The sequence below is a fragment of the Chlorocebus sabaeus genome, chromosome 6 (assembly GCF_047675955.1).
Source record: "Chlorocebus sabaeus isolate Y175 chromosome 6, mChlSab1.0.hap1, whole genome shotgun sequence".
NCBI lineage: Eukaryota > Metazoa > Chordata > Mammalia > Primates > Cercopithecidae > Chlorocebus > Chlorocebus sabaeus.
In genome coordinates, this window is record NC_132909.1 from 36,916,494 (window position 1) to 36,939,227 (window position 22,734).

Sequence of the window (22,734 nt, forward strand, 5' to 3'; positions counted from 1 at the left end):
TGAATTAACAGAACACAGAACAGTTTCTCAGAAAGCTTCCTTCCAATTTTGAACGGAAGATATTTCCTTTTTCACCATAGCCCTCTAAGGGCTTCCAAATATCCCTTTGCCAATTCCTCAAGAACAGCCTTAGCGAAAGGCTTCTTGAGGGGAAAGATGTAACTCTGTGAGATGAATTAACAGAACACAGAACAGTTTCTCAGAAAGATTCCTTCCAGTTTTGAACGGAAGATAATTCCTTTTTCACCATAGCCCTCCTTGGGCTTCCAAATATCCCTTTGACAACTCAAGAAGAACAGCCCTAGCAAAAGGCTTCTTGAAGGGAAGGATGTAGCTCTGTGAAATGAATTCAGAGAACACAGAGCAGTTTCTCAGAAAGCTTCTTTCCAGTTTTGAACGGAAGATATTTCCTTTTTCACCATAGCCCTCTATGGGCTTCCAAGTATCCCTTTGCCAATTCCACAAGAACAGCCTTAGCGAAAGGCTTCTTGAAGGGAAAGATGTAACTCTGTGAGATGAATTCAGAGAACACAGAGCAGTTTCTCAGAAAGTTTCTTTCCAGTTTTGAAGGGAAGATATTTCCTTTTACACCATAGCCCTCTATGGGCTTCCAAATATCCCTTTGCCAATTCCACAAAAACAGCCTTAGCGAAAGGCTTCTTGAAAGGAAAGATGTAACTCTGTGAGATGAGAAGGGAAAGATGAACTCTGTGAGATGATTTAACAGAACACAGAACAGTTTTTCAGAAAGCTTCTTTCCAGTTTTAAACGGAAGATATTTCCTTTTTCACCATAGCCCTCTATGGGCTTCCAAATATCCCTTTGCCAATTCCACAAAAACAGCCTTAACGAAAGGCTTCTTGAAGGGAAAGATGTAACTCTGTGAGATGAATTAACAGAACACAGAGCAGTTTCTCAGAAAGCTTCTTTCCCGTTTTGAACGGAAGTTATTTCCTTTTTCACCGTTGCCCTCTATGGGCTTCCAAATATCCCTTTGCCAATTCCACAAGAACAGCCTTAGCGAAAGGCTTCTTGAAGGGAAAGATGTAACTCTGTGAGATGAATTCAGAGAACACAGAGCAGTTTCTCAGAAAGCTTCTTTCCAGTTTTGAAGGGAAGATATTTCCTTTTTCACCATAGCCCTCTATGGGCTTCTAAATATCCCTTTGCCAATTCCACAAGAACAGCCTCAGCGAAAGGCTTCTTGAAGGGAAAGATGTAACTCTGTGAGATGAATTAACAGTAAACAGAGCAGTTTCTCAGAAAGATTGTTTCCAGTCTTGAACTGAAGATATTTCCTTTTTCACCATAGCCCTCTATGGGCTTCCAAATATCCCTTTGCCAATTCCACAAGAACAGCCTTAGCGAAAGGCTTCTTGAAGGGAAAGATGTAGCTCTGTGAAATGAATTCAGAGAACACAGAGCAGTTTCTCAGAAAGCTTTTTCCAGTTTTGAACGGAAGATATTTCCTTTTTCACCATAGCCCTCTATGGGATTCCAAATATCCCTTTGCCAATTCCACAAGAAGAGCATTAGCGAAAGGCTTCTTGAAGGGAAAGATGTAACTCTGTGAGATGAATTCAGAGAACACAGAGCAGTTTCTCAGAAAGCTTCTTTCCAGTTTTGAAGGGAAGATATTTCCTTTTTCACCATAGCCCTCTATGGGCTTCCAAATATCCCTCTGGCAGTTCCACAAGAACAGCCTTAGCGAAAGGCTTCTTGAAGGGAAAGATGTAACACTGTGAGATGAACTAACAGAACATGGAGCAGTTTCTGGGAAAGTTCTTTCCAGTTTTGAACGAAAGATATTTCCTTTTTCACCATAGCCCTCCATGGGCTTCCATATATCCCTTTGCCAATTCCACAAGATAGCCTTAGCGAAAGGCTTCTAGAAGGGAAAGATGTAACTCTGTGAGATGAATTGAGAGAACACAGAGCAGTTTCTCACAATGATTCTTTCCAGTTTTGAACGGAAGATATTTCCTTTTTCACCATAGCCCTCTATGGGCTTCCAAATATCCCTTTGCCAATTCCACAAGAACAGCCTCAGCGAAAGGCTTCTTGAAGGGAAAGATGTAACTCTGTGAGATGAATTAACAGAAAACAGAGCAGTATCTCAGAAAGCTTGTTTCCAGTCTTGAACGGAAGATATTTCCTTTTTCACCATAGCCCTCTATGGGCTTCCAAATATCCCTTTGCCAATTCCACAAGAACAGCCTTAGCGAAAGGCTTCTTGAAGGGAAAGATGTAACTCTGTGAGATGAATTAACAGAACACAGAGCAGTTTCTCAGAAAGCTTATTTCCAGTTTTGAAGGGAAGATATTTCCTTTTTCACCAGAGCCCTCTATGAGCTTCCAAATATCCCTTTGCCAATTCCACAAGAACAGCCTTAGCGAAAGGCGTCTTGAAGGGAAAGATGTAACTCGGTGAGATGAATTAACAGAACACAGAACAGTTTCTCAGAAAGTTCTTTCCCGTTTTGAAAGTAATATATTTCCTTTTTCACCATAGCCCTCTATGGGCTTCCAAATATCCCTTTGACAATTCCAGAAGAACAGCCTTAGCAAAAGGCTTCTTGAAGGGAAGGATGTAGCTCTGTGAAATGAATTCAGAGAACACAGAGCAGTTTCTCAGAAAGCTTTTTCCAGTTTTGAACGGAAGATATTTCCTTTTTCACCATAGCCCTCTACGGGCTACCAAATATCCCTTTGCCAATTCCACAAGAACAGCCTTATCGAAAGGCTTCTTGAAGGGAAAGCTGTAACTCTGTGAGATGAATTCAGAGAACACAGAGCAGTTTCTCAGAAAGCTTCTTTCCAGTTTTGAACGGAAGATATTTCCTTTTTCACCATAGCCCTCTATGGGCTTCCAAATATCCCTTTGCCAATTCCACAAGAACAGCCTTAGCGAAAGGCTTCTTGAAGGGAAAGATGTAACTCTGTGAGATGAATTCAGAGAACACAGAGCAGTTTCTCAGAAAGCTTCTTTCCAGTTTTGAAGGGAAGATATTTCCTTTTACACCATAGCCCTCTATGGGCTTCCAAATATCCCTTTGCCAATTCCACAAGAACAGCCTTATCGAAAGGCTTCTTGAAGGGAAAGATGTAACTCTGTGAGATGAATTCAGAGAACACAGAGCAGTTTCTCAGAAAGCTTCTTTCCAGTTTTGAACGGAAGATATTTCCTTTTTCACCATAGCCCCTATGGGCTTCCAAATATCCCTTTGCCAATTCCACAAGAACAGCCTTAGCGAAAGGCTTCTTGAAGGGAAAGATGTAACTCTGTGCTATGAATTAACAGAACACAGAGCAGTTTCTCAGAAAGCTTCTTTCCAGTTTTGAACGGAAGATACTTCCTTTTTCACCAGAGCCCTCTATGAGCTTCCAAATATCCCTTTGCCAATTCCACAACAACAGCCTTAGCGAAAGGCGTCTTGAAGGGAAAGATGTAACTCTGTGAGATGAATTAACAGAACACAGAACAGTTTCTCAGAAAGTTCTTTCCCGTTTTGAAAGTAATATATTTCCTTTTTCACCATAGCCCTCTATGGGCTTCCAAATATAACTTTGACAATTCCAGAAGAACAGCCTTAGCGAAAGGCTTCTTGAAGGGAAAGATGTAGCTCTGTGAAACGAATTCAGAGAACACAGAGCAGTTTCTCAGAAAGCTTTTTCCAGTTTTGAACGGAAGATATTTCCTTTTTCACCATAGCCCTCTATGGGCTTCCAAATATCCCTTTGCCAATTCCACAAGAACAGCCTTATCGAAAGGCTTCTTGAAGGGAAAGATGTAACTCTGTGAGATGAATTCAGAGAACACAGAGCAGTTTCTCAAAAAGCTTCTTTCCAGTTTTGAACGGAAGATATTTCCTTTTTCACCATAGCCCTCTACGGGCTTCCAAATATCCCTTTGCCAATTCCACAAAAACAGCCTTAACGAAAGGCTTCTTGAAGGGAAAGATGTAACTCTGTGAGATGAATTAACAGAACACAGAGCAGTTTCTCAGAAAGCTTTTTTCCAGTTTTGAACGGAAGTTATTTCCTTTTTCACCGTTGCCCTCTATGGGCTTCCAAATATCCCTTTGCCAATTCCACAAGAACAGCCTTAGCGAAAGGCTTCTTGAAGGGAAAGATGTAACACTGTGAGATGAACAAACAGAACACCGAGCAGTTTCTGGGAAAGTTCTTTCCAGTTTTGAACGAAAGATATTTCCTTTTTCACCATAGCCCTCCATGGGCTTCCAAATATCCCTTTGCCAATTCCACAAGAACAGCCTTAGCGAAAGGCTTCTAGAAGGGAAAGATGTAACTCTGTGAGATGAATTGAGAGAGCACAGAGCAGTTTCTCAGAATGATTCTTTCCAGTTTTGAACGGAAGATATTTCCTTTTTCACCATAGCCCTCTATGGGCTTCCAAATATCCCTTTGCCAATTCCATAAGAACAGCCTCAGCGAAAGGCTTCTTGAAGGGAAAGATGTAACTCTGTGAGATGAATTAACAGAAAACAGAGCAGTTTCTCAGAAAGCTTGTTTCCAGTCTTGAACGGAAGATATTTCCTTTTTCACCATAGCCCTCTAAGGGCTTCCAAATATCTCTTTGCCAATTCCACAAGAACAGCCTTAGCGAAAGGCGTCTTGAAGGGAAAGATGTAACTCTGTGAGATGAATTAACAGAACACAGAACAGTTTCTCAGAAAGTTCTTTCCCGTTTTGAAAGTAATATATTTCCTTTTTCACCATAGCCCTCTACGGGCTTCCAAATATCCCTTTGACAATTCCAGAAGAACAGCCTTAGCAAAAGGCTTCTTGAAGGTAAGGATGTAGCTCTGTGAAATGAATTAAGAGAACACAGAGCAGTTTCTCAGAAAGCTTTTTCCAGTTTTGAACGGAAGATATTTCCCTTTTCACCATTGACCTCTACGGGCTACCAAATATCCCTTTGCCAATTCCACAAGAACAGCCTTAGCGAAAGGCTTCTTGAAGGGAAAGCTGTAACTCTGTGAGATGAATTCAGAGAACACAGAGCAGTTTCTCAGAAAGCTTCTTTCCAGTTTTGAAGGGAAGATATTTCCTTTTTCACCGAGGCCCTCTATGGGCTTCCAAATATCCCTTTGCCAATTCAACAAGAACAGCCTTAGCGAAAGGCTTCTTGAAGGGAAAGAAGTAACTCTGTGAGATGAGAAGGGAAAGATGAATTCTGTGAGATGAATTAACAGAACACAGAACAGTTTTTCAGAAAGCTTCTTTCCAGTTTTAAACGGAAGAGATTTCTATTTTCACCATAGCCCTCTATTCGCTTCCAAATATCCCTTTGCCAATTCCACAAGAACAGCCTTAGCGAAAGGCTTCTTGAAGGGAAAGATGTAGCTCTGTGAGATGAAATAACAGATCACAGAGCAGTTTCGCAGAAAGCTTCTTTCCAGTTTTGATCGGAAGATATTTGCTTTTTCACCATAGCCCTCTATGGGCTTCCAAATATCCCTTTGCCAATTCCACAAGAACAGCCTTAGCGAAAGGCTTCTTGAAGGGAAAGATGTAACTCTGTGAGATGAATTAACAGAACACAGAACAGTTTCTCAGAAATCTTCTTTCCAGTTTTGAACGGAAGATATTTCCTTTTTCACCTTTGCCCTCTATGGGCTTCCAAATATCCCTTTGCCAATTGCAAAAGAACAGCCTTAGCCAAAGGCTTCTTGAAGGGAAAGATGTAACTCTGTGAGAATAATTCAGAGAACACAGAGCAGTTTCTCAGAAAGCTTCTTTCCAGTTTTGAACGGAAGATATTTCCTTTTTCACCATAGCCCTCCATGGGCTTCCAAATATCGCTTTGCCAATAACACAAGAACAGCCTTAGTGAAAGGCTTCTTGAAGGGAAAGATGTAACTCTGTGAGATGAATTCACAGAACACAGAACAGTTTCTCACAAAGCTTCTTTCCAGTTTTGAACGGAAGATATTTCCTTTTTCAACATAGCCCTCTATGGGCTTCCAAATATAACTTTGCCAATTGCACAAGAACAGCCTTAGCGAAGGGTTTCTTGAAGGGAAAGATGTAACTCTGTGAGATGAACTAACAGAACACAGAGCAGTTTCTCAGAAAGCTTATTTCCAGTTTTGAACTGAAGATATTTCCTTTTTCACCATAGCCCTCTATGGGCTTCCAAATATCCCTTGGCCAATTCCACAAGAACAGCCTTAGCGAAAGGCTTCTTGAAGGGAAAGATGTAACTCTGTGAGATGAATTCAGAGAACACAGAGCAGTTTCTCAGAAAGCTTTTTCCAGTTTTGAACGGAAGATATTTCCTTTTTCACCATAGCCCTCTATGGGCATCCAAATATAACTTTGCCAATTCCACAAGAACAGCCTTAGCGAAAGGCTTCTTGAAGGGAAAGATGTAACTCTGCGAGATGAATTAACAGAACACAGAGCAGTTTCTCAGAAAGCTTCTTTCCAGTTTTGAACGGAAGATATTTCCTTTTTCACCATAGCCCTCTAAGGGCTTCCAAGTATCCCTTTGCCAATTCCACAAGAACAGCCTTAGCGAAAGGCTTCTTGAGGGGAAAGATGTAACTCTGTGAGATGAATTAACAGAACACAGAACAGTTTCTCAGAAAGATTCCTTCCAGTTTTGAACGGAAGATAATTCCTTTTTCACCATAGCCCTCCATGGGCTTCCAAATATCCCTTTGCCAATTCCACAAGAACAGCCTTAGTGAAAGGCTTCTTGAAGGGAAAGATGTAACTCTGTGAGATGAATTCACAGAACAGAGAACAGTTTCTCACAAAGCTTCTTTCCAGTTTTGAACGGAAGATATTTCCTTTTTCACCATAGCCCTCTATGGGCTTCCAAATATCCCTTTGCCAATTGCTCAAGAACAGCCTTAGCGAAAGGATTCTTGAAGGGAAAGATGTAACTCTGTGAGATGAACTAACAGAACACACAGCAGTTTCTCAGAAAGCTTCTTTCCGGTTTTCAACGGAAGATATTCCCTATTTCACCATAGCCCTCTATGGGCTTCCAAATATCCCTTTGCCAATTCCACAAGAACACCCTTAGAGAAATCTTCTTGAAGGGAAAGATGTAACTCTGTGAGATGAATTCAGAGAACACAGAGCAGTTTCTCAGAAAGCTTCTTTCCAGTTTTGAAAGGAAGATATTTCCTTTTCCACCATAGCCCTCTACGGGCTTCCAAATATCCCTTTTCCAATTCCACAAGAACAGCCTTAGCGAAAGGCTTCTTGAAGAGAAAGATTTAACTCTGTGAAATGAATTAACAGAACACAGAGCAGTTTCTCAGAAAGCTTCTTTCCAGTTTTGAAAGGAAGATATTTCCTTTTTCACCATAGCCTTCTATGGGCTTCCAAATATCCCTTTGCCAATTCCACAAGAACAGCCTTAGCGAAAGGCTTCTTGAAGCTAAAGATGTAACTCTGTGAGATGAATTCAGAGAACACAGAGCAGTTTCTCAGAAAGCTTCTTTCCAGTTTTGAACGGAAGATATTTCCTTTTTCTCCATACCACTCTATGGGCTTCCAAATATCCCTTTGCCAATTCCACAAGAACAGCCTTAGCGAAAGGCTTCTTGAAGGGAAAGATGTAACTCTGTGAGATGAACTAACAGAACACAGAGCAGTTTCTCAGAAAGCTTCTTTCCACTTTTGAACGGAAGATATTCCCTGTTACACCATAGCCCTCTATGGGCTTCCAAATACCCCATTGCCAATTCCACAAGAACACCCTTAGCGAAATCTTCTTGAAGGGAAAGATGTAACTCTCTGAGATGAATTCAGGGAACACAGAGCAGTTTCTCAGAAAGCTTCTTTCCAGTTTTGAAAGGAAGATATTTCCTTTTCCACCATAGCCCTCTACTTGCTTCCAAATATCCCTTTTCCAATTCCACAAGAACAGCCTTAGCGAAAGGCTTCTTGAAGAGAAAGATGTAACTCTGTGAAATGAATTAACAGAACACAGAGCAGTTTCTCAGAAAGCTTCTTTCCAGTTTTGAAAGGAAGGTATTTCCTTTTTCAAAATAGCCCTCTATGGGCTTCCAAATATCCCTTTGCCAATTCCACAAGAACAGCCTTAGCGAAAGGCTTCTTGAAGGGAAAGATGTAACTCTGTGAGATGAATTCAGAGAACACAGAGCAGTTTCTCAGAAAGCTTCTTTCCAGTTTTGAACGGAAGATATTTCCTTTTTCACCATAGCACTCCATGGGCTTCCAAATATCCCTTTGCCAATTCCACAAGAATAGACTCAATGAAAGGCTTCTTGAAGGGAAAGATGTAACTCTGTGAGATGAATTAACAGAACACAGAGCAGTTTCTCAGAAAGCTTGTTTCCAGTCTTGAACGGAAGATATTTCCTTTTTCACCATAGCCCTCTATGGGCTTCCAAATATCCCTTTGCCAATTCCACAAGAACAGCCTTAGCGAAAGGCTTCTTGAATGGAAAGATGTAACTCTGTGAGATGAATTAACAGAACACAGAGCAGTTTCTCAGAAAGCTTATTTCCAGTTTTGAACGGAAGATATTTCCTTTTTCACCATAGCCCTCTAAGGGCTTCCAAATATCCCTTTGCCAATTCCACAAGAACAGCCTTAGCGAAAGGCTTCTTGAATTTAAAGATATAACTCTGTGAGATGAATTAACAGAACACAGAACAGTTTCTCAGAAAGCTTCTTTCCCGTTTTGAAAGGAAGATATTTCCTTTTTCACCATAGCCCTCTATGGGCTTCCAAATATCCCTTTGCCAATTCCAGAAGAACAGACTTAGCGAAAGGCTTCTTGAAGGGAAAGATGTAACTCTGTGAAATGAATTCAGAGAACACAGAGCAGTTTCTCAGAAAGCTTTTTCCAGTTTTGAACGGAAGATATTTCCTTTTTCACCATAGCCCTCTATGGGCTTCCAAATATCCCTTTGCCAATTCCACAAGAAGAGCCTTATCGAAAGGCTTCTTGAAGGGAAAGATGTAACTCTGTGAGATGAATTCAGAGAACACAGAGCAGTTTCTCAGAAAGCTTCTTTCCAGTTTTGAACGGAAGATATTTCCTTTTTCACCATAGCCCTCTATGGGCTTCCAAATATCCCTTTGCCAATTCCACAAGAACAGCCTTAGCGAAAGGCTTCTTGAAGGGAAAGATGTAACTCTGTGAGATGAATTCAGAGAACACAGAGCAGTTTCTCAGAAAGCTTCTTTCCAGTTTTGAAAGGAAGATATTTCCTTTTTCACCATAGCCCTCTATGGGCTTCCAAATATCCCTTTGCCAATTCCACAAAAACAGCCTTAGCGAAAGGCTTCTTGAAAGGAAAGATGTAACTCTCTGAGATGAGAAGGGAAAGATGAACTCTGTGAGATGATTTAACAGAACACAGAACAGTTTTTCAGAAAGCTTCTTTCCAGTTTTAATCGGAAGATATTTCCTTTTACACCATAGCCCTCTATGGGCTTCCAAATATCCCTTTGCCAGTTCCACAAGAACAGCCTTAGCGAAAGGCTTCTTGAAGGGAAAGATGTAACTCTGTGAGATGAACTAACAGAACACCGAGCAGTTTCTCAGAAAGTTCTTTCCAGTTTTGAACGAAAGATATTTCCTTTTTCACCATAGCCCGCCATGGGCTTCCAAATATCCCTTTGCCAATTCCACAAGAACAGCCTTAGCGAAAGGCTTCTAGAAGGGAAAGATGTTACTCTGTGAGATGAATTGAGAGAACACAGAGCAGTTTCTCAGAAAGCTTCTTTCCAGTTTTGAACGGAAGATATTTCCTTTTTCACCATAGTCCTCTATGGGCTTCCAAATATCCCTTTGCCAATTCCACAAGAACAGCCTCAGCGAAAGGCTTCTTGAAGGGAAAGATGTAACTCTGTGAGATGAATTAACAGAAAACAGAGCAGTTTCTCGGAAAGATTGTTTCCAGTCTTGAACGGAAGATATTTCCTTTTTCACCATAGCCCTCTATGGGCTTCCAAATATCCCTTTGCCAATTCCACAAGAACAGCCTTAGCGAAAGGCTTCTTGAAGGGAAAGATGTAACTCTGTGAGATGAATTAACAGAACACAGAGCAGTTTCTCAGAAAGCTTATTTCAAATTTTGAACGGAAGATATTTCCTTTTTCACAGAGCCCTCTATGAGCTTCCAAATATCCCTTTGCCAATTCCACAAGAACAGCCTTAGCGAAAGGCTTCTTGAAGGGAAAGATGTAACTCTGTGAGATGAATTCACAGAACACAGAACATTTTCTCAGAAAGCTTCTTTCCAGTTTTGAACGGAAGATATTTCCTTTTTCACCATAGCCCTCTAAGGGCTTCCTAATATCCCTTTGCCAATTCCACAAGAACAGCCTTAGCTTAAGGCTTCTTGAAGGGAAAGATGTAACTCTGTGAGATGAACTAACAGAACACAGAGCAGTTTCTCAGAAAGCTTCTTTCCAGTTTTGAACGAAAGATATTTCCTTTTTCACCATATCCCTGTATGGGCTTCCAAATATCCCTTGGCGAATTCCACAAGAACAGCCTTAGCGAAAGGCTTCTTGAAGGGAAAGATGTAACTCTGTGAGATGAATTAACAGAACACAGAACAGTTTCTCAGAAAGCTTCCTTCCAATTTTGAACGGAAGATATTTCCTTTTTCACCATAGCCCTCTAAGGGCTTCCAAATATCCCTTTGCCAATTCCTCAAGAACAGCCTTAGCGAAAGGCTTCTTGAGGGGAAAGATGTAACTCTGTGAGATGAATTAACAGAACACAGAACAGTTTCTCAGAAAGATTCCTTCCAGTTTTGAACGGAAGATAATTCCTTTTTCACCATAGCCCTCCTTGGGCTTCCAAATATCCCTTTGACAACTCAAGAAGAACAGCCCTAGCAAAAGGCTTCTTGAAGGGAAGGATGTAGCTCTGTGAAATGAATTCAGAGAACACAGAGCAGTTTCTCAGAAAGCTTCTTTCCAGTTTTGAACGGAAGATATTTCCTTTTTCACCATAGCCCTCTATGGGCTTCCAAGTATCCCTTTGCCAATTCCACAAGAACAGCCTTAGCGAAAGGCTTCTTGAAGGGAAAGATGTAACTCTGTGAGATGAATTCAGAGAACACATAGCAGTTTCTCAGAAAGCTTCTTTCCAGTTTTGAAGGGAAGATATTTCCTTTTACACCATAGCCCTCTATGGGCTTCCAAATATCCCTTTGCCAATTCCACAAAAACAGCCTTAGCGAAAGGCTTCTTGAAAGGAAAGATGTAACTCTGTGAGATGAGAAGGGAAAGATGAACTCTGTGAGATGATTTAACAGAACACAGAACAGTTTTTCAGAAAGCTTCTTTCCAGTTTTAAACGGAAGATATTTCCTTTTTCACCATAGCCCTCTATGGGCTTCCAAATATCCCTTTGCCAATTCCACAAAAACAGCCTTAACGAAAGGCTTCTTGAAGGGAAAGATGTAACTCTGTGAGATGAATTAACAGAACACAGAGCAGTTTCTCAGAAAGCTTCTTTCCCGTTTTGAACGGAAGTTATTTCCTTTTTCACCGTTGCCCTCTATGGGCTTCCAAATATCCCTTTGCCAATTCCACAAGAACAGCCTTAGCGAAAGGCTTCTTGAAGGGAAAGATGTAACTCTGTGAGATGAATTCAGAGAACACAGAGCAGTTTCTCAGAAAGCTTCTTTCCAGTTTTGAAGGGAAGATATTTCCTTTTTCACCATAGCCCTCTATGGGCTTCTAAATATCCCTTTGCCAATTCCACAAGAACAGCCTCAGCGAAAGGCTTCTTGAAGGGAAAGATGTAACTCTGTGAGATGAATTAACAGAAAACAGAGCAGTTTCTCAGAAAGATTGTTTCCTGTCTTGAACTGAAGATATTTCCTTTTTCACCATAGCCCTCTATGGGCTTCCAAATATCCCTTTGCCAATTCCACAAGAACAGCCTTAGCGAAAGGCTTCTTGAAGGGAAAGATGTAGCTCTGTGAAATGAATTCAGAGAACACAGAGCAGTTTCTCAGAAAGCTTTTTCCAGTTTTGAACGGAAGATATTTCCTTTTTCACCATAGCCCTCTATGGGCTTCCAAATATCCCTTTGCCAATTCCACAAGAAGAGCATTAGCGAAAGGCTTCTTGAAGGGAAAGATGTAACTCTGTGAGATGAATTCAGAGAACACAGAGCAGTTTCTCAGAAAGCTTCTTTCCAGTTTTGAAGGGAAGATATTTCCTTTTTCACCATAGCCCTCTATGGTCTTCCAAATATCCCTCTGCCAGTTCCACAAGAACAGCCTTAGCGAAAGGCTTCTTGAAGGGAAAGATGTAACACTGTGAGATGAACTAACAGAACATGGAGCAGTTTCTGGGAAAGTTCTTTCCAGTTTTGAACGAAAGATATTTCCTTTTTCACCATAGCCCTCCATGGGCTTCCATATATCCCTTTGCCAATTCCACAAGAACAGCCTTAGCGAAAGGCTTCTAGAAGGGAAAGATGTAACTCTGTGAGATGAATTGAGAGAACACAGAGCAGTTTCTCACAATGATTCTTTCCAGTTTTGAACGGAAGATATTTCCTTTTTCACCATAGCCCTCTATGGGCTTCCAAATATCCCTTTGCCAATTCCACAAGAACAGCCTCAGCGAAAGGCTTCTTGAAGGGAAAGATGTAACTCTGTGAGATGAATTAACAGAAAACAGAGCAGTATCTCAGAAAGCTTGTTTCCAGTCTTGAACGGAAGATATTTCCTTTTTCACCATAGCCCTCTATGGGCTTCCAAATATCCCTTTGCCAATTCCACAAGAACAGCCTTAGCGAAAGGCTTCTTGAAGGGAAAGATGTAACTCTGTGAGATGAATTAACAGAACACAGAGCAGTTTCTCAGAAAGCTTATTTCCAGTTTTGAAGGGAAGATATTTCCTTTTTCACCAGAGCCCTCTATGAGCTTCCAAATATCCCTTTGCCAATTCAACAAGAACAGCCTTAGCGAAAGGCGTCTTGAAGGGAAAGATGTAACTCTGTGAGATGAATTAACAGAACACAGAACAGTTTCTCAGAAAGTTCTTTCCCGTTTTGAAAGTAATATATTTCCTTTTTCACCATAGCCCTCTATGGGCTTCCAAATATAACTTTGACAATTCCAGAAGAACAGCCTTAGCGAAAGGCTTCTTGAAGGGAAAGATGTAGCTCTGTGAAACGAATTCAGAGAACACAGAGCAGTTTCTCAGAAAGCTTTTTCCAGTTTTGAACGGAAGATATTTCCTTTTTCACCATAGCCCTCTATGGGCTTCCAAATATCCCTTTGCCAATTCCACAAGAACAGCCTTATCGAAAGGCTTCTTGAAGGGAAAGATGTAACTCTGTGAGATGAATTCAGAGAACACAGAGCAGTTTCTCAAAAAGCTTCTTTCCAGTTTTGAACGGAAGATATTTCCTTTTTCACCAGAGCCCTCTATGGGCTTCCAAATATCCCTTTGCCAGTTCCACAAGAACAGCCTTAGCGAAAGGCTTCTTGAAGGGAAAGATGTAACTCTGTGAGATGAACTAACAGAACACCGAGCAGTTTCTCAGAAAGTTCTTTCCAGTTTTGAACGAAAGATATTTCCTTTTTCACCATAGCCCGCCATGGGCTTCCAAATATCCCTTTGCCAATTCCACAAGAACAGCCTTAGCGAAAGGCTTCTAGAAGGGAAAGATGTTACTCTGTGAGATGAATTGAGAGAACACAGAGCAGTTTCTCAGAAAGCTTCTTTCCAGTTTTGAACGGAAGATATTTCCTTTTTCACCATAGTCCTCTATGGGCTTCCAAATATCCCTTTGCCAATTCCACAAGAACAGCCTCAGCGAAAGGCTTCTTGAAGGGAAAGATGTAACTCTGTGAGATGAATTAACAGAAAACAGAGCAGTTTCTCGGAAAGATTGTTTCCAGTCTTGAACGGAAGATATTTCCTTTTTCACCATAGCCCTCTATGGGCTTCCAAATATCCCTTTGCCAATTCCACAAGAACAGCCTTAGCGAAAGGCTTCTTGAAGGGAAAGATGTAACTCTGTGAGATGAATTAACAGAACACAGAGCAGTTTCTCAGAAAGCTTATTTCAAATTTTGAACGGAAGATATTTCCTTTTTCACAGAGCCCTCTATGAGCTTCCAAATATCCCTTTGCCAATTCCACAAGAACAGCCTTAGCGAAAGGCTTCTTGAAGGGAAAGATGTAACTCTGTGAGATGAATTCACAGAACACAGAACATTTTCTCAGAAAGCTTCTTTCCAGTTTTGAACGGAAGATATTTCCTTTTTCACCATAGCCCTCTAAGGGCTTCCTAATATCCCTTTGCCAATTCCACAAGAACAGCCTTAGCTTAAGGCTTCTTGAAGGGAAAGATGTAACTCTGTGAGATGAACTAACAGAACACAGAGCAGTTTCTCAGAAAGCTTCTTTCCAGTTTTGAACGAAAGATATTTCCTTTTTCACCATATCCCTGTATGGGCTTCCAAATATCCCTTGGCGAATTCCACAAGAACAGCCTTAGCGAAAGGCTTCTTGAAGGGAAAGATGTAACTCTGTGAGATGAATTAACAGAACACAGAACAGTTTCTCAGAAAGCTTCCTTCCAATTTTGAACGGAAGATATTTCCTTTTTCACCATAGCCCTCTAAGGGCTTCCAAATATCCCTTTGCCAATTCCTCAAGAACAGCCTTAGCGAAAGGCTTCTTGAGGGGAAAGATGTAACTCTGTGAGATGAATTAACAGAACACAGAACAGTTTCTCAGAAAGATTCCTTCCAGTTTTGAACGGAAGATAATTCCTTTTTCACCATAGCCCTCCTTGGGCTTCCAAATATCCCTTTGACAACTCAAGAAGAACAGCCCTAGCAAAAGGCTTCTTGAAGGGAAGGATGTAGCTCTGTGAAATGAATTCAGAGAACACAGAGCAGTTTCTCAGAAAGCTTCTTTCCAGTTTTGAACGGAAGATATTTCCTTTTTCACCATAGCCCTCTATGGGCTTCCAAGTATCCCTTTGCCAATTCCACAAGAACAGCCTTAGCGAAAGGCTTCTTGAAGGGAAAGATGTAACTCTGTGAGATGAATTCAGAGAACACATAGCAGTTTCTCAGAAAGCTTCTTTCCAGTTTTGAAGGGAAGATATTTCCTTTTACACCATAGCCCTCTATGGGCTTCCAAATATCCCTTTGCCAATTCCACAAAAACAGCCTTAGCGAAAGGCTTCTTGAAAGGAAAGATGTAACTCTGTGAGATGAGAAGGGAAAGATGAACTCTGTGAGATGATTTAACAGAACACAGAACAGTTTTTCAGAAAGCTTCTTTCCAGTTTTAAACGGAAGATATTTCCTTTTTCACCATAGCCCTCTATGGGCTTCCAAATATCCCTTTGCCAATTCCACAAAAACAGCCTTAACGAAAGGCTTCTTGAAGGGAAAGATGTAACTCTGTGAGATGAATTAACAGAACACAGAGCAGTTTCTCAGAAAGCTTCTTTCCCGTTTTGAACGGAAGTTATTTCCTTTTTCACCGTTGCCCTCTATGGGCTTCCAAATATCCCTTTGCCAATTCCACAAGAACAGCCTTAGCGAAAGGCTTCTTGAAGGGAAAGATGTAACTCTGTGAGATGAATTCAGAGAACACAGAGCAGTTTCTCAGAAAGCTTCTTTCCAGTTTTGAAGGGAAGATATTTCCTTTTTCACCATAGCCCTCTATGGGCTTCTAAATATCCCTTTGCCAATTCCACAAGAACAGCCTCAGCGAAAGGCTTCTTGAAGGGAAAGATGTAACTCTGTGAGATGAATTAACAGAAAACAGAGCAGTTTCTCAGAAAGATTGTTTCCTGTCTTGAACTGAAGATATTTCCTTTTTCACCATAGCCCTCTATGGGCTTCCAAATATCCCTTTGCCAATTCCACAAGAACAGCCTTAGCGAAAGGCTTCTTGAAGGGAAAGATGTAGCTCTGTGAAATGAATTCAGAGAACACAGAGCAGTTTCTCAGAAAGCTTTTTCCAGTTTTGAACGGAAGATATTTCCTTTTTCACCATAGCCCTCTATGGGCTTCCAAATATCCCTTTGCCAATTCCACAAGAAGAGCATTAGCGAAAGGCTTCTTGAAGGGAAAGATGTAACTCTGTGAGATGAATTCAGAGAACACAGAGCAGTTTCTCAGAAAGCTTCTTTCCAGTTTTGAAGGGAAGATATTTCCTTTTTCACCATAGCCCTCTATGGTCTTCCAAATATCCCTCTGCCAGTTCCACAAGAACAGCCTTAGCGAAAGGCTTCTTGAAGGGAAAGATGTAACACTGTGAGATGAACTAACAGAACATGGAGCAGTTTCTGGGAAAGTTCTTTCCAGTTTTGAACGAAAGATATTTCCTTTTTCACCATAGCCCTCCATGGGCTTCCATATATCCCTTTGCCAATTCCACAAGAACAGCCTTAGCGAAAGGCTTCTAGAAGGGAAAGATGTAACTCTGTGAGATGAATTGAGAGAACACAGAGCAGTTTCTCACAATGATTCTTTCCAGTTTTGAACGGAAGATATTTCCTTTTTCACCATAGCCCTCTATGGGCTTCCAAATATCCCTTTGCCAATTCCACAAGAACAGCCTCAGCGAAAGGCTTCTTGAAGGGAAAGATGTAACTCTGTGAGATGAATTAACAGAAAACAGAGCAGTATCTCAGAAAGCTTGTTTCCAGTCTTGAACGGAAGATATTTCCTTTTTCACCATAGCCCTCTATGGGCTTCCAAATATCCCTTTGCCAATTCCACAAGAACAGCCTTAGCGAAAGGCTTCTTGAAGGGAAAGATGTAACTCTGTGAGATGAATTAACAGAACACAGAGCAGTTTCTCAGAAAGCTTATTTCCAGTTTTGAAGGGAAGATATTTCCTTTTTCACCAGAGCCCTCTATGAGCTTCCAAATATCCCTTTGCCAATTCAACAAGAACAGCCTTAGCGAAAGGCGTCTTGAAGGGAAAGATGTAACTCTGTGAGATGAATTAACAGAACACAGAACAGTTTCTCAGAAAGTTCTTTCCCGTTTTGAAAGTAATATATTTCCTTTTTCACCATAGCCCTCTATGGGCTTCCAAATATAACTTTGACAATTCCAGAAGAACAGCCTTAGCGAAAGGCTTCTTGAAGGGAAAGATGTAGCTCTGTGAAACGAATTCAGAGAACACAGAGCAGTTTCTCAGAAAGCTTTTTCCAGTTTTGAACGGAAGATATTTCCTTTTTCACCATAGCCCTCTATGGGCTTCCAAATATCCCTTTGCCAATTCCACAAGAACAGCCTTATCGAAAGGCTTCTTGAAGGGAAAGATGTAACTCTGTGAGATGAATTCAGAGAACACAGAGCAGTTTCTCAAAAAGCTTCTTTCCAGTTTTGAACGGAAGATATTTCCTTTTTCACCAGAGCCCTCTATGGGCTTCCAAATATCCCTTTGCCAATTCCACAAAAACAGCCTTAACGAAAGGCTTCTTGAAGGGAAAGATGTAACTCTGTGAGATGAATTAACAGAACACAGAGCAGTTTCTCAGAAAGCTTTTTTCCAGTTTTGAACGGAAGTTATTTCCTTTTTCACCGTTGCCCTCTATGGGCTTCCAAATATCCCTTTGCCAATTCCACAAGAACAGCCTTAGCGAAAGGCTTCTTGAAGGGAAAGATGTAACACTGTGAGATGAAGAAACAGAACACCGAGCAGTTTCTGGGAAAGTTCTTTCCAGTTTTGAACGAAAGATATTTCCTTTTTCACCATAGCCCTCCATGGGCTTCCAAATATCCCTTTGCCAATTCCACAAGAACAGCCTTAGCGAAAGGCTTCTAGAAGGGAAAGATGTAACTCTGTGAGATGAATTGAGAGAGCACAGAGCAGTTTCTCAGAATGATTCTTTCCAGTTTTGAACGGAAGATATTTCCTTTTTCACCATAGCCCTCTATGGGCTTCCAAATATCCCTTTGCCAATTCCACAAGAACAGCCTCAGCTAAAGGCTTCTTGAAGGGAAAGATGTAACTCTGTGAGATGAATTAACAGAAAACAGAGCAGTTTCTCAGAAAGCTTGTTTCCAGTCTTGAACGGAAGATATTTCCTTTTTCACCATAGCCCTCTAAGGGCTTCCAAATATCCCTTTGCCAATTCCACAAGAACAGCCTTAGCGAAAGGCGTCTTGAAGGGAAAGATGTAACTCTGTGAGATGAATTAACAGAACACAGAACAGTTTCTCAGAAAGTTCTTTCCCGTTTTGAAAGTAATATATTTCCTTTTTCACCATAGCCCTCTACGGGCTTCCAAATATCCCTTTGACAATTCCAGAAGAACAGCCTTAGCAAAAGGCTTCTTGAAGGGAAGGATGTAGCTCTGTGAAATGAATTAAGAGAACACAGAGCAGTTTCTCAGAAAGCTTTTTCCAGTTTTGAACGGAAGATATTTCCCTTTTCACCATTGCCCTCTACGGGCTACCAAATATCCCTTTGCCAATTCCACAAGAACAGCCTTATCGAAAGGCTTCTTGAAGGGAAAGCTGTAACTCTGTGAGATGAATTCAGAGAACACAGAGCAGTTTCTCAGAAAGCTTCTTTCCAGTTTTGAACGGAAGATATTTCCTTTTTCACCATAGCCCTCTATGGGCTTCCAAATATCCCTTTGCCAATTCCACAAGAACAGCCTTAGCGAAAGGCTTCTTGAAGGGAAAGATGTAACTCTGTGAGATGAATTCAGAGAACACAGAGCAGTTTCTCAGAAAGCTTCTTTCCAGTTTTGAAGGGAAGATATTTCCTTTTACACCATAGCACTGAATGGGCTTCCAAATATCCCTTTGCCAATTCCACAAGAACAGCCTTAGCGAAAGGCTTCTTGAAGGGAAAGATGTAACTCTGTGAGATGAATTCAGAGAACACAGAGCAGTTTCTCAGAAAGCTTCTTTCCAGTTTTGAAGGGAAGATATTTCCTTTTTCACCATAGCCCTCTATGTGCTTCCAAATATCCCTTTGCCAATTCCACAAAAACAGCCTTAGCGAAAGTCTTCTTGAATGGAAAGATGTAACTCTGTGAGATGAGAAGGGAAGGATGAACTCTGTGAGATGATTTAACAGAACACAGAACAGTTTTTCAGAAAGCTTCTTTCCAGTTTTAAACGGAAGATATTTCCTTTTTCACCATAGACCTCTAAGGGCTTCCAAATATCCCTTTGCCAGTTCCACAAGAACAGACTTAGCGAAAGGCTTCTTGAAGGGAAAGATATAACTCTGTGATATGAACTAACAGAACACCGAGCAGTTTCTGAGAAAGTTCTTTCCAGTTTTGAACGAAAGATATTTCCTTTTTCACCATAGCCCTCCATGGGCTTCCAAATATCCCTTTGCCAATTCCACAAGAACAGCCTTAGCGAAAGGATTCTAGAAGGGAAAGATGTAACTCTGTGAGATGAATTGAGAGAACACAGAGCAGTTTCTCAGAAAGCTTCTTTCCAGTTTTGAACGGAAGATATTTCCTTTTTCACCATAGCCCTCTATGGGCTTCCAAATATCCCTTTGCCAATTCCACAAGAACAGCCTCAGCGAAAGGCTTCTTGAAGGGATAGATGTAACTCTGTGAGATGAATTAACAGAACACAGAGCAGTTTCTCAGAAAGCTTATTTCCAGTTTTGAACGGAAGATATTTCCTTTTTCACCAGAGCCCTCTATGAGCTTCCAAATATCCCTTTGCCAATTCCACAACAACAGCCTTAGCGAAAGGCGTCTTGAAGGGAAAGATGTAACTCTGTGAGATGAATTAACAGAACACAGAACAGTTTCTCAGAAAGTTCTTTCCCGTTTAGAAAGTAATATATTTCCTTTTTCACCATAGCCCTCTATGGGCTTCCAAATATAACTTTGACAATTCCAGAAGAACAGCCATAGCGAAAGGCTTCTTGAAGGGAAAGATGTAGCTCTGTGAAATGAATTCAGAGAACACAGAGCAGTTTCTCAGAAAGCTTTTTCCAGTTTTGAACGGAAGATATTTCCTTTTTCACCATAGCCCTCTATGGGCTTCCAAATATCCCTTTGCCAATTCCACAAGAACAGCCTTATCGAAAGGCTTCTTGAAGGGAAAGATGTAACTCTGTGAGATGAATTCAGAGAACACAGAGCAGTTTCTCAAAAAGCTTCTTTCCAGTTTTGAACGGAAGATATTTCCTTTTTCACCATAGCCCTCTATGTGCTTCCAAATATCCCTTTGCCAATTCCACAAAAACAGCCTTAACGAAAGGCTTCTTGAATGGAAAGATGTAACTCTGTGAGATGAATTAACAGAACACAGAGCAGTTTCTCAGAAAGCTTCTTTCCAGTTTTGAACGGAAGTTATTTCCTTTTTCACCGTTGCCCTCTATGGGCTTCCAAATATCCCTTTGCCAATTCCACAAGAACAGCCTCAGCGAAAGGCTTCTTGAAGGGAAAGATGTAACTCTGTGAGATGAATTAACAGAACACAGAGCAGTTTCTCAGAAAGCTTATTTCCAGTTTTGAACGGAAGATATTTCCTTTTTCACCATAGCCCTCTATGATCTTCCAAATATCCCTTTGCCAATTCCACAAGAACAGCCTTAGCCAAAGGCTTCTTGAAGGGAAAGATGTAACTCTGTGAGATGAATTCAGAGAACACAGAGCAGTGTCTCAGAAAGCTTCTTTCCAGTTTTGAACGGAAGATATTTCCTTTTTCACCATAGCCCTCTATGGGCTTCCAAATATCCCTTTGCCAATTCCACAAGAACAGCCTTAGCGAAAGGCTTCTTGCAGGGAAAGATGTAACTGTGTGAGATGAATTCAGAGAACATTGAGCAGTTTCTCAGAAAGCTTCTTTCCAGATTTGAACGAAGATATTTCCTTTTTCACCATAGCCCTCTATGGGCTTCCAAATATCCCTTTGCCAGTTCCACAAGAACAGCCTTAGCGAAAGGCTTCTTGAAGGGAAAGAAGTAACTCTGTGAGATGAGAAGGGAAAGATGAATTCTGTGAGATGAATTAACAGAACACAGAACAGTTTTTCAGAAAGCTTCTTTCCAGTTTTAAACGGAAGAGATTTCTATTTTCACCATAGCCCTCTATTCGCTTCCAAATATCCCTTTGCCAATTCCACAAGAACAGCCTTAGCGAAAGGCTTCTTGAAGGGAAAGATGTAACTCTGTGAGATGAATTCAGAGAATACAGAGCAGTTTCTCAGAAAGGTTCCTTCCAGTTTTGAAGGGAAGATATTTCCTTTTTCACCGTAGCCCTCTGGGGGCTTCCAAATATCCCTTTGCCAATTCCACAAGAACAGCCTTAGCAAAAGGCTTCTTGAAGGGAAAGAAGTAACTCTGTGAGATGAGAAGGGAAAGATGAACTCTGTGAGATGAATTAACAGAACACAGAACAGTTTTTCAGAAAGCTTCTTTCCAGTTTTAAACGGAAGATATTTCCTTTTTCACCGTAGCCCTCTATGGGGTTCCAAATATCCCTTTGCCAATTCCACAAGAACAGCCTTAGCGAAAGGTTTCTTGAAGGGAAAGATGTAACTCCATGAGATGAACTAACCGAACACAGAGCAGTTTCTCAGAAAGCTTCTTTCCAGTTTTGAACAGAAGATATTTCCTTTTTCAGCAGAGCCCTCTATGGGCTTCCAAGTATCCCTTTGCAAATTCCACAAGAACAGCCTTAGCGAAAGGCTTCTGGAAGAGAAAGATGTAACTCTGTTAGATGAATTAACAGAACACAGAGCAGTTTCTCAGAAAGCTTCTTTCCAGTATTGAACGGAAGATATTTCCTTTTTCACCATAGCCCTCTATGGGCTTCTAAATATCCCTTTGCCATTTCCACAAGAACAGCCTTAGCGAAAGGCTTCTTGAAGGGAAAGATGTAACTCTGTGAGATGAATTCAGAGAACACAGAGCAGTTTCTCAGAAAGCTTCTTTCCAGTTTTGAAGGGAAGATATTTCCTTTTTCACCGTATCCCTCTATGGGCTTCCAAATATCCCTTTGCCAATTCCACAAGTACAGCCTTAGCGAAAGTCTTCTTGAAGGGAAAGAAGTAACTCTGTGAGAAGAGAAGGGAATGATGAACTCTGTGAGATGAATTAACAGAACACAGAACAGTTTTTCAGAAAGCTTCTTTCCAGTTTTAAACGGAAATATTTCCTTTTTCAACATAGCCCTCTATGGGCTTCCAAATATCCCTTTGCCATTTCCAGAAGAACAGCCTGGGTGAAAGGCTTCTTGAAGGGAAAGATGTAACTCTGTGAGATGAATTAACAGAACACAGAGCAGTTTCTCAGAAAGCTTCTTTCCAGTTTTGAACGGAAGATATTTCCTTTTTCACCATAGCCCTCTATGGGCTTCCAAATATCCCTTTGCCAATTCTACAAGAACAGCCTTAGCGAAAGGCTTCTTGCAGGGAAAGATGTAACTCTGTGAGATGAATTAACAGAACACAGAGCAGTTTCTCAGAAAGCTTCTTTCCAGTTTTGAACGGAAGATATTTCCTTTTTCACCATGGCCCTCTAAGGGCTTCCAAATATCCCTTTGCCAATTCCACAAGAACAGCCTTAGTGAAAGGCTTCTTGAAGGGAAAGATGAAACTCTGTGATATGAATTCACAGAACACACAACAGTTTCTCAGAAAGCTTCTTTCCAGTTTTGAACGGAAGATATTTCCTTTTCCACCATAGCCCTCCATGGGCTTCCAAATATCCCTTTGCCAATTAAACAAGAACAGCCTTAGCGAAAGGCTTCTTGAAGGGAAAGA